Genomic DNA, 13,493 nt, shown 5'->3' with positions numbered 1-13,493 from the left:
GACAGAGCCTCATTTATATGTAACTATAACATGCACGCATGCTGAGAGAAATAGATCTATTTTAAGGAATTGGCTCACACAACTATGGGGACTGGCAAGTCCAGAATTCATAGGGAAAGCTGACAGGCTGGAAATTCAGGTAAGAGTCAATGCTGCAGTCAGTCTTGAATGTGAATGCCATGGGGCAGGAGACTAGAAACTTAGGCAGAGTTTCCATGTGATAGTTTTAAAGATAATTCCTTCTTCCTCAGGAAACCTCAGTCTTTGCTCTTAAGGCCTTCTACTGACTGAATGAGGCCCACGCACATTATGAAGGGAAATAGGTATTACTCGAAGTCTACTGATACAAATGTTCATCACATCTGGCCAGGCATGATTACTCACACCTGTAATCCCAGCATTTTGGGAGGCTGAGGCGGGTGGATCGCCTGAGGTCAGGAGTTTGAGAGCAGCCTGACCAACATGGTGAAACCCTGTCCCTACTAAAAATACAAAAAAATTAGCCAGGTGTGGTGGTGGGCACCTATAATCCTAGCTACTCGGGAGGCTAAGGAAGGAGAATCGCTTGAACTCAGGAGGCAGAGGTTGCAGTGAGCCAAGATCATTCCATTACACTCCAGTGTGGGTCACAAGAGCGAAACTCTGTCTCAATACAAAAAAAAAAAAGTTCATCACATCTAAAAAAATACTTTCATAGCAACATGTAGGCTGATGTTTGACCAAACAACTGGGCACCACAGCTTGGCTAAGTTAAGACAAAATTAAGCATCACAAGTACTGTGCAGCCCTGGGCAAACTGCTAAACCTTTCTATGCCTTAGATTCTCATCTGGAAAATGAAGATAATGAACAGCACCTGTCTCATAAATTTGTGGTAAGGATTAAATGCACAAAAACCTGTAACCTCCTCTGATCCATTCTTCTGTGCCCCAGACTACTCTATGCCTGGCATATCTTTGGCACTCGAGTCATGCTAAGTGGTAACTGACTCAGCAGCTTGTAGACTGCATTTTTCTGCTTACCTCCTTTTTCACTCTGAAGACAACCATCAGGTCCAAGGCTTCCAGTACTTTATGCAACTAGTCCATGCGTACCAGGCCTGCTGACTAAGCTAATCCCACCACTACTTCCGCACCTTCAGTTTGCCTGGGACTGGCCCCCAACTAGCCCCCAGAAATACCTGAGGCACATGCACTGAATTAAACAGTGCTGCAGATCTTTCTAGATTTTTACTTTCTTTCTTGTGTTTTGTGGAAACACAGTATCTTGATTCTTATTCCTTGATACATCCGACCTATCCCTGGGTCCTAGCTCTTTCTTTCTTCTGTCTTTTCTTTTTTAGTCCTTTACCCAGGGACAGTGTTAAAATGGTGTGATAATTAATTTTGTGTGTCAATTTGGCCAGGTCAGTGCCCAGATCTTTGGTCAAACATTATTCTGGATGTTTCTGTCTTTTTTTTTTTTTTTTTTTGGATGAAATTAACATTTAAATTCGTGAACTTTGGGCTGGGCACAGTGGCTCATGCCTGTAATCCCAGCACTTTGGGAGGCCGAGGCAGGTGTATAGCCAGAGGTCAGCAGTTCAAGACCAGCCTGGCCAACATGGTGAAATCCCGTCTCTACTAAAAATACAAAAAAATTATCCAGGCATGGTGGCACACGCCTGTAATCCCAGCTACTCAGGAGGCTAAGGCAGGGGAATCTCTTGAACCCGGGAGGTGGAGGTTGCAGTGAGCTGAGATCACGCTGCTGCAATACAGCCTGGGCGACAGGGCAAAACTCCATCTCAAATAAATAATTAAATTAATTAATTGGTGAACTTTGAGTAAAAGCAGATTACCATTCAAAATGTGGGGGATCTCATCCAATCAGTTAAAGACAATAGAACAGAGACTAACCCTTCCTAAGAAAGAAGGAATTCTGCCAACAGACTGCATTTGGAATCTAACTGTAACTCTTCCCTGGGTCTCCAGTCTGCTGGTCAACCCTGCGTAGTTTGGATCTACTACTGCTCCACAGTCTCTTAAGCCAATTCATTAAAATACATTTCATTAAATTTTATATGTGTATATAAATATACACACATATATACTGAGATGTTTATCTCAATATCTTTGTGTGTGTGTGTGTGTGTGTGTTTGTATTCTGTTGGTTGTCTTTCTCTGGAGGAATTCTAACTAATACAGATGGAAAGAACAGTCCTCAAATCATAGCTCTATGTTGGCCCTGAGAGCTGAAGTCTGGGATCCAAAGTAGCCCCCCGCTATAGCTTTCTTTCTTTGAGTTTCTAAGGCTTTTGGTCTTCTGATTCCTGGGGAGGATCAGCACCTTCTCTTTTTCCGGCATTTTCAAGGTCCATGTCTGCTGCCAACCTTTCCTTCAGAGTCTGTTGATACAGGTGCCCGTGGGGTAAGATATGTACTGGATTAGTCTAGGAATAAAGACCTGAGTCCCTTCTGCCCACATCCCCCAGCCTAAGTTCCAGAGCTATTTCCTCTTCTGGGCTTAAAACTAAGCCAGCAATATTCCTATGCTTCCATTTCCCAAGGAACTGTTACAGCCAACCCTGCCGGCATCCTTAGGTTGACCCCCCTCTCTGTAGCCATGACCTGTGCTCTCACCAGCACAGGGAAGAATGGATGGCCCCTGGTCCATTCTTCCCTTTCTGCCCAGGCTAATCTCTCTGACTTCATTACCCTTTTCTGGTCTGAAAATCTAAATAGGGAACTCCCAACCCTGCTAGGAAACGTGGAAAACATGCCCTGCTGGGGCCATATCTGGACATTCTGTCTGTATTGGTTTATCTTTATATCACCACTCCCTGTGTGTTCACTGCTTATTGCTAACAATGTCTGCGTACTTCCCCGCATGCTCCCTAATATTAATATATCCCGCCATGAATTCATGAGTAGAGTTCAAACTTCCCTACCTACTGAATAAATTCCAATAATGTCAGTTAGGTTAACCTACAAGGTGCATAAAGTCGATTTTGTTTGTTAAAAACAACCTGCAGCTTACAGATTTTTCTGCATCAGTGAAACTTTGGTCTAAAAATATAATTAATATAATAATCTCATACTCTTTTGAAATATAGTCCTGTGGAAAATGCACATTGTTATTTTATCACACTTGATATGATAGTATGGTATTATTAAACACCTAGAATGTCAGCTCTTTTTTTTTTTTCTTTTTTCTTGAGACACTCTTTTTCTGTCACCCAGGCTGGAGTGCGGAGGTAAGATCTCGGCTCACTGCAACCTCTGCCTCCTGGGTTCAAGCAGTTCTCCAGCCTCAGCCTCTCCAAGTAGCTGGGATTACAGGCACGCACCACCACACCCAGCTAATTTTTGTATTTGTAATAGAGACAAATACAAAATGGTGTTTCACCATTTTGGCCAGGCTGGTCTCGAACTCCTGACCTCAGGTGATCTGCCCGCCTCAAATATGCCTCATGGAAAGAACAGGAATATCAATAATGTCAAAAAACAATTTCTACTTGGGTTGTGAGTCAATGAATGGGGGAAAGTTTTTCTCCCTAATGGATTTTGCCATATTAACATCAAAATCATGACTCCACCGGCTGTCGAGGACATGTGAACTGCGCACACATCTGCTGTGGTGAAAGCCCTCCCTGTGACCTCGGGGTGGGACTATGTGCTTTCCCAAATCCTTGAGCTCAGCATTGGAGGACAAGGTGGGATGGAATATGACCGCTACCGCATGACATGTCACAAAAGCCGGGCCGGAAGGAAGTTCCTCAGAGTGGCATGTTCCCAGTCTGCAGTTGAGACTGATTTCAGAAAATGCACTCTTATTGCTTTGTGATTTTTCTGTCTCCATGCCATGAATGGCTAGAGAGAATTGAGTTAACTGGGAAACTGGGACACAGCAGACTTTTGCTTTTAAAACCTCCTTTTTCTGTTCATTCAGCTGTCAAAACAGACAACATTACTCGCTCACAGAAGCGGACGTTGAGGAGACATACAACAGAGGAGACAGAAAAGCATAACCGATTTTGAGCTTCATCATGGGATAAACTCAATCTGTAAGTGCAGAGAATAACTCGGAGGAGCTTCTACACCACCCCACACGTATCACTGTGCATTCACCAAGGCGACAGTATCCAGGACCTCGGATCCACCAAGGAGAAGCCCACAGCAGCAGCCTGGAGGACAGCTGGTGACTGCCGGAGACACAGGTGACACGCCACATCTGGACAAGGCTGAAGCACGCAGAGAGAAGTGAAGCCCACATTGTGCTTCGGCTCACAAACATTTAATCTGTTGAAAAGGGAATCGTGTGGGAGAAGTAAAAAGAAATGCTGGTCATTTATTATACCTAGAATTTTTCACTCCCTGGTATCATGAACCCCAGTTCCCCAAAATGGCAGGCTTGGAAACTGAGGCTCTGAGCGGAAGTGACTTGCTTCAGGCCCCGTGTTCTGTGCCCTTTCCAGAGCCTGTGGCCTACAATGACCTGGTGCATCTCACCCACAGGGTGCGTGTGCCCAGACACAAACCTGAGATGGGCCGGCCTGGTTCTTAAGCTTAAGGATGGAAACACGGGCCTCCTACCTACCCCTGCCCACTGGGGCTTCCACCTTGGATAGGAAGCGGCCAAACTACCACCCACACGGGCATGGTCATCATGGCAACAATGTATGGAGGGTCCTGGCTCTTTGCTTGATTAAATTCTTGGGCATTTTATTTTCAAACTCCCCTTGTCCTCCACCGAACAGACATGGGCAAATGGGATGGGAGCCTCCTCTGTTTCCATATACCCTTGCACTGGCCCCTGTGTACATGCTTATCAGAATGTATTGGCCATTTTTGTTTCATTCCTACCTTCTTCCAGCAGCCCTCACCCTCCACCCCCTCCTACCCCGACATACACACAAAAGGGGAAGGAACCTTTTCAATCCACCTTTTAATTTCAGAGCCCAGCTCAGCCTGGGATGGAGCTCTCTGGTTGTCCTGCAGTGAGCAGAGGTGAAAGTCACACTGGCCTCAGACCGTGCTCTGCAGGGACCAATTCTCTGTCCCAAAGCTGGGGCCTCCAAGTGCTGGATTTGACTTCCTCACATCACATTCCTTCTTGAACCTATTCTGTACCCCACTCTTTCATTAAGGTTGCCAGTGAGAACCTTCTTGGTTCTCATCTTTTGGCCTTTCATTAACATTTCTCTTGGGTTCCAAGGCCCACACTTCCCCATGTTCCTCCCTGCTCTCCTGCCCAGCTTTTCCTCTCTTTTTCTAAATCCTGGATCCTGTATCCTTATGTTGCTCCAGGGCCCCAGGTCTTCTTCACTGCACACTCTGAGTGTTTTCCTTATGATCTCATGGGCCTCTACCCTATAAGTACCATATTTGCCTCTCCAGCCTGACCCCTCCCTGAACCCCAGACCCTCCAATCACTGCTTATTCACAGAAGCCACTTGCAGTCTAACAGGCAGCCCCAACAACACATGCAAAACCAGGCGGTGGCTCACGCCTGTAATCCCAGCACTTTGGGAGGCCGAGGAGGGTGGATCACCTGAGGTCAGGAGTTCAAGACCAGCCTGGCCAACATGGTGAAAATCCGTCTCTACTAAAAAAATACAAAACAGTAGCCGGGCGTGGTGGTGGACGCCGGTAATTCCAGCTATTTGGAAGGGTGAGGCAGGAGAATCGCTTGAACCCTGAAGGCGGAGGTTGCAGTGCGCAGAGATAACGCCATCGCACTCCAGCCTGGACAACAAGAATGAGACACCATCTTCAAAAAAAAACTCAGAACTAGCGCCCCGCCAAACCCACTACTTGCTCAGGTCTTAGCAAATGGCCATTCTGTCCAAAGACTTGAATCATTCTCTACCCTTCTCTTTCCCTCACCCCACATCCCAGCCACCAGTATTCCTGCCAGCTCTGCCTTCAAACCGTGTTCAGCATCTTACCACTCCTCACCACGTTGTCTTCCTCCGAGTCACTGCCCAGACCCTGGATTCCCTCTTATCACTGCACCACCATCACCCCATCACCCGCCCCTCAGCCCCTGTGGACACATCAGCCTTCTCCTGGTTCTGGCTCAGGACTTCACACTACCTGATGGTCACATGCTGTTCAGAGAGACATTTCTTTTCTTTTCTTTTTTTTTTTTTTTTTTTTTTTTTTTTGAGACGGAGTCTGGCTCTGTCGCCCAGGCTGGAATGCAGTAGTGCGATCTCGGCTCACTGCAACTCCGCCTGCCAGATTCGAGCGATTCTCCTGCCTCAGCCTCCAGAGTAGCTGGGACTATAGGCTCGCGCCACCACGCCCGGCTAATTTTTTTTTTTTTTTTTTTTGAGACGGAGTCTCGCTCTGTCGCCCAGGCTGGAGTGCAGTGGCACAATCTCGGCTCACTGCAAGCTCTGCCTCCCAGGTTCACGCCATTCTCCTGCCTCAGCCTCTCCAAGTAGCTGGGACTACAGGCGCCTGCCACCACGCCTGGCTAATTTTTTGTATTTTTAGTAGAGACGGGGTTTCACCGTGGTCTCGATCTCCTGACCTCGTGATCCGCCCGCCTCGGCCTCCCAAAGTGCTGGGATAACAAGCGTGAGCCACCGCACCCAGCCCCGGGCTAATTTTTTGTGTTTTTAGTAGAGACGGGGTTTCACCGTGTTCGCCAGAATGGTCTCATCTCCTGACCTTGTGATCCGCCCGCCTCGGCCTCCCAAAGTGCTGGGTTACAGGCGTGAGCCACCACGCCCGGCCCAGAGGCTTTTCTTACCATCCTCTCTAAAACTGTACCAACCCCCACTCTAGCGCCCTCTATCTCTTATCCTGCTTTGTTTTCTTTCTTTTTTTTTTTTTTTTTTTTTTGAGACGGAGTCTCGCTCTGTAGCCCTGGCTGGAGTGCAGTGGCGCAATCTCGGCTCACTGCAAGCTCCGCCTCCCGGGTTCATGCCATTCTCCTGCCTCAGCCTCTCCGAGTAGCTGGGACTACAGGCACCCACCACCGCGCCTGGTCCTGCTTTGTTTTCTTTATAGCACTTATCACTCTTGAGCATGTTTTTTGTTTTTTTGTTGTTGTTTTTGTTCTGCATGTGCTTGTTGTCTGTTTTCTCAGAATAGACTGCAACCACCATGACGATAGTGGCTTTGCGTTATTTACTGGTATGTTCCCAGTACTCCTAGTTCCTACAGCAGTGCCTGGAACATAAAAGTCTTTAGTAAATATTTTTAAATAAGTGAATAAAATATTGGACTGAGGTTTAATAAAATATATCAAAATACCAATTTCCCCACTAATATAGAAATCAGATTTAGCAAAGTATGGCAGTGGACCAAATCCAACCTGCAGCCTATTTTTGAAATAAAATTTTAACGGAACACAGCCACATCCATTCATTTACATATAGTCTGTGATTGCTTCCACGCTAGCCACCAAGGTTGAGTAGTTGCGACAGACTGCATGGCCTCCAAAGACTAAAATATTTACTATCTTGCTCTCTACAGAAAAAAATTTGCCAACTCCTTATATAGATAATACTTCCTACCTGTTCTTATGGTTTAAAAAGTAATAAAATAATGAATGCATTAAACAATTATTCCATTGTTAATCCACTCATACATACTTATTGAAAAAAGATAAAATTGTACAGAAGTGTGTAGGGTAAAAAGTGAAAGCCCTCTTTCTCCAGCCACTAGAAGGTAGCCTGCTAGCATCTGGATTATTTCCAGGCCTTTTTGAAGCATTTCCATGCAAACCTCTCTACCCCTTGAGTGCAAATTAGTTTCCTTTTTATTTTATTTTTTTAATTGACAAATAAAAATTGTATATATTTGTGGTGTACAACACGATGTTTTGATATATGTAGACACTGTGGAATGGCTAAATCAAGCTAATTAACATATGCATTACTTCATATACTTATCGTTCAAATGAGTTTTGTTATCAAGATTTTGCTAGACTTGGAAGGAGAAGGAAAACTTTCCATCTGTTCCTGTGCTCTGACAGTTTGAATAACTGGAATTACATGCTCCTTGAAGGTTCACTAGCATCCCCCATAACACTACCTGAATCTGTGGCCTGTTTCAGGGCCGGATCTCTGACTACCTTTTCAATTTCTTCAACAGAACCAGCAAGGATTTGGGTCTTCTGACTCTTTCGTTAATTGTAGTAATTTACAGTTTTATAAAAATATTCATTTCTTACACAATTTCCAATTTATTTCTATAGAGTTGATTACAAGTTTTAAATCTCTTCCCTATTTATAGTTATATTTCTTTTCTAATTCTTCCTTTTTTTTTTTTTTTTTTTTGAGACGGAGTCTCGCTCTGTCGCCCAGGCTGGAGTGCAGTGGCGCCATCTCGGCTCATTGCAAGCTCCGCCTCCCGGGTTCACGCCATTCTCCTGCCTCAGCCTCTCCAAGTAGCTGGGACTACAGGCGCCCACCACCATGCCCGGCTAATTTTTTTTGTATTTTTAGTAGAGACGGGGTTTCACCGTGGTCTCGATCTCCTGACCTCGTGATCCTCCCGCTTTGGCCTCCCAAAGTGCTGGGATTACAAGCGTGAGCCACCGCGCCCGGCCTTTTCCTCTTTTTTTTCTGGGTCAAGTCTGCCAGTAGTTTCACAGTCGTATTAGCTATTTTCAAAGAACTCGATTTGGGGCTTATCAAATTTTGTTGTTTGCCCTGTTTGTTTGTTCCATCAATTTCTGCTTTTTTATTTTAAAATTTCTACTTTCCATGCTTTGTCTCCTAACATTTAGAGTTCATTTATTTTCCCTTGTCTTCTTATGTTTTTTTGGCCACACCCTGCTGGCTTTACTACACTGAGCCCGTGTCCCTGTATAAACTGTTGGCAATCGCAACCATGATTTCCTGGTTTATGCATAAATAACAGAATGCCTCTCTGTTTTGCTTTGTTTTTATCTCCAAATACATATAACTTTTTCTTTTTCTTTTTTTTTTTTTGATTGGGGATATTCATTTCTTTGTTATTTCTAATGTCTGGTTTCATTGCATGGTAGTTAGAAAATTAGCCTGGGTGTTTTCTGCTTTTTGAAATTCATTGAGACTTTCTGGTTTATTACTATGTCAATTTTTGTAGATAGTATATGTGTACTTACAAAGAGTGTATATTCTATACTGAGTTCAAATTTCTGTATATTACTACTGAGTCAGCCCTGTGATCTCAATATCTAAAACTGCTTTTTGTCTATTAAATCAGTTCTTTTCTGAGAAAGTTACTAAATCCTCTCATTTTGACTGTTAACTCATCAATTCACTTTTCTTTATATATTTTGATAGCATGTTGTTCAGGCATAAAGATTCATTGCTGTTCTAATGTCTTCATATTCTTATGTGTAAATATAAAATCTGTCCTATTGAATATTTTTGCCTTTAAATTCCATTTTTTTATTTCACATTTCTCATCTTTCACTGATTTTGTAAACAAGTGACTACCTTTGTCATTTAGTTTTCAACATTCCTGAATAATTTTATTTTAGAATACTTTTGTGAATGTTAATGTGGTTGTATATTTTATTTACTTATTTATTTATGTTTTTAGTGACAGGGTCTCCACTCTGTTGTAGGTATTTATTTTTAGCATGTCTGATGGCGCGTTAGTAATATTAATAGTGATAGAAACGTAGCTAAGCGGTATTGAGTCCTCCTCAATTCAGGCAATCTCCTGAGCACTTTACGCATGTTATTTTATACAGTGCTCAGACCTAGCCTATAGGTAGTTCTTCTGGTTGTCCCCAGTTAACAACTGAAGAAACTGAGGATTTGAGTGGTTCCATGACCTACCCAAGATCAGAAAGGATTGGGCAGGATTTGAACCCAGGTACTCTATGAGCACTACACATTGGTCATATTATAATTGCTGACTTATTCGGCTTTATCCCTGTCATCTTGTTTTTGCACTGTATTCTAAGAGAATTCCTCTGTTCAGTCTTTCAGCTCTCTGATAAGATCTTCGGTTAGGCCCATTTTTTGTGAAACAGTTGTTCGATTTTTATTTTGGAATATGTTTTTAATTTTCTAGAACTGATTGCTTTTCTGACATAGCAACGAGTTGACCTGTGACTAGACAGACTGACATTTAGATTCTCCGAGTTGCTTGGCTTCTTAGTAGGTATCCTCCTTGTCCCCACTCCATGCAGCTGTTACCTGAGAGTACTGATTCTATTCTCCAGCCCCAATATTCTCTCTTTCGCTCTTTTTTTTTTTTTTGAGACAGTCTCGCTCTGTCACCCAGACTGCAGTGCAGTGGTGTGATCTCAGCTCACTGCAACCTCTGCCTTCTCCTGCCTAAGCCTCCCAAGTAGCTGGGATTACAGGTGTGTGCCACCATACCCAGCTAATTGTGTGTGTGTGTGTGTGTGTGTGTATTTTTAGTAGAGATGGGGTTTCACCACATTGGACAGGCTGGTCTCAAACTCCTGATCTCTGGTGATCTGCCCACCTTGCCCTTCCAAAGTGCTGGGATTACAGGCGTGAGCCACCATGCCCAGCCCTCTCTTTCTCTTTAGCACTACCTAAACCTTTAGTACAATTTCTCGTTTTATTTTGGAGCAATGCTAGCAGGTTTATTCTGGACCCAAATTCTAGAACTGCCACCAATCTGATTCCATCTACTTTATATCTTCAAGAATGTTTTGTCTCTTCTGATCTCTTAAAAACATCCCTTCCAAATATTTTTCCCGTTCTGTAGGTTGTCGTTTTACTCTGCTGATTATTTCTTTTGCTGTGCAGAAGCCTGTTAGTTTAAGTCCTGTTTTTCTTTTTTCATTTTTGTTGCATTTGCTTTTGAGGTCTTAATCATAAATTATTTGTCTAGGCCAATGTCCAGAAGGGTTTTTCTTAGGTTTTCTTCTAAGATTTTAATAGTTTCAGGCCTTATATTTAAGTTTTTAATCCTATCTTGAGTTAATTTTTGTATATAGGTCCAGTTTCATTCTTCTGCATATGACTGGCCAATTTTCTCAACACTATTTATTGAATAGGGTGTCCTTTCCCCACTGCATATTTTTGTTTATGTTGTTAAAGATCTGTTGGTTGTAGGTATGTGGCTTTATTTCTAGGTTCCCTATTCCATTCCATTGATCTATGTGTCTATTTTTATACTAGTACCATGCTGTTTTGGTTACTCTACACTTGTAGTGTAGTTTAAAGTCAGGTCATGTGATGCCTCCAGCTTTGTTCTTTTTGCTTACGATTGCTTTGGCTATTCAGACTCTTTCCTGGTTCCATATCAATTTTAGGATTTTTTTAAATTTTGTGAAAAATGACATTGGTAATTGATAGTATTTGGATCTGTATCCCCACCAAATCTCATGTGAAATTGTAATCCCCAGTGTGGGAGGTGAGGCCTAGTGGGAAGTGATTGGATCATGAGGGCAGTTTCTCATGAATGGTTTAGTACCATGCCCTTTTGGTACTATGTAGTGAGTGAGTGCTCATGAGACCTGGTTGTTTAAAAGGGTGTAGCACCTTGCCGGTCTCTCTCTTGTTCCTGCTCACACCATGTGAGACTCCTCACTCTCCCTTTGCCTTCCACTATGATTGTAAGTGTCCTGAGGCCTCCCCAGAAACTGAGAAGATACCAGAATCATGCCTCCTGTACAGCCAGCAGAACTGTGAGCCAGTTAAACCTTTTTTGTTTAAAAATTACCCAGTTTCATGTATCTGTAGCAACTCGAGAACAGACTAACACAGTAGTTTGGTAGGAATTGCATAGAATCCATAGATTGCTTTGGGCAGTATGATCATTTTAACAGTATTGATTCTTCCAATCCAGGAGCATGGGATATTTTTCCATTTGTTTGTGTCATCTACAATTTCTTTCATCAGTGTTTTGTAGTTCTCCTTGTAGAGATCTTTCACTTCCTTGGTTAAATATTTTCCTAGGTATTTTTTTCGTAGCTATGGTAAATGGGATTGAGTTCTTGGTTTGGTTCTCAGCTTGGTTATTATAGGTGTATAGAAATACTATTGATTTTTCTACCATTGATTTTGTATCCTGAAACTTTACTGAAGTAATTTATGAAGTCTAGGGAGAAAATATTTGGAGACTATGCATCCAACAAAGGACTAATATTCAGAATGTACAAGGAATTCAAACAACTGTACAAGAAAAAAATAACCCCATTAAAAAGTGGGCAAAGGACATGAATAAACATTTTTCAAAAGGATATACACAAGTGACCAACAAACATATGAAAAAATGTTCAACATTACTAATCATCAGAGAAATGCAAAGTAAAACCACAAAGAGATAAAATCTTGGCCGGGCGCGGTAGCTCATGCCTGTAATCCCAGGACTTTGGGAGGCTGAGGCAGGCAGATCACAAGGTCAGGAGATCGAGACCATCCTGGCTAACACGGCGAAACCCCGTCTCTACTAAAAATACAAAAAGAAAAACAAAATTAGCTGGGCGTGGTCGTGGGTGCCTGTAGTCCCAGCTACTTGGGAGGCTGAGGTGGGAGAATGGCATGAACCTGGGAGGCAGAGCTTGCAGTGAGCTGAGATCACACCACTGCACTCCAGCATGGGCAACAGAGTGAGACTCCATCTCAAAAAAACAAACAAAAATCTTACGCCAGGCAGAACGGCTATGAAAAGTCAAAAAAACAACAGATGTTGGCAAGGACGTGGAGAAAGGGAAACACTTATAGACTGTAGGTGGAAATATAAATTAGTACAATTTCTATGGAAAACAGTATGGAGAGTTCTCAAAGAAATAAAAGTAGTACTACCATTTGATATAGCAATCCCACTCGTGGATATCTGCCCAAAGGAAAAGAAATCATTGTATAAAAAAGACACCTGCACTTGTATGTTCATTGCAGCATTATTCACAATAGCAAAGTCATGGAATAAACGTAAGTGTCCATCAATGGAAGACTGAATAAAGAAAATGTGGTGTATATATTTATATCATGGGCTACTGCTCAGCCATTAAAAAAAGGAAACCATGTCTTTTGAGCAACATGGATGGAACTGGAGGCCATTATCTTCAGTGAAATAACTTAGAAACAGAAAGTCAAATAGTGCACATTCTCACTTATAAGTGGAGCTAAACAATGTGTACACATGGACATTGAGAGTAAAACAATAGACATTGGAGACTCCAAAAGGTGGGAGGGTGGGAAGCGACTCAGGGATGAGAAATTACCTAATGAGTGTCATGTACACTATTTGTGTGACAGTTGCAATAAAAGTCCCCGACTTCACCACTATGCAATATATCCATGTAACAAAACTTCACTTGTACCCCCTAAATCTATTTTTAAAACACAAAAAGCACCCTTTCTAAATTTCCAATGCTGCTACAGAATTACTCTCCATTTTATATCCCTTTGGTCCCTGAAATAGGATTTAAATAGGGAGGAAGGGTAAATTCTAATGTTTAGTCAGTCATCTTCAACTGGAAATCTTTTCATTTTTTCTTACTCACTAATTATGGCTGTCATCAGCTAAGATATCAAAAGAGAGTTGCTCCGTTTTCCTTCCTTTCCTCTGGACT

Source organism: Nomascus leucogenys, chromosome 6 (genome assembly GCF_006542625.1).
Source record: "Nomascus leucogenys isolate Asia chromosome 6, Asia_NLE_v1, whole genome shotgun sequence".
Taxonomy (NCBI): domain Eukaryota; kingdom Metazoa; phylum Chordata; class Mammalia; order Primates; family Hylobatidae; genus Nomascus; species Nomascus leucogenys.
This window is presented reverse-complemented; position numbering follows the sequence as displayed.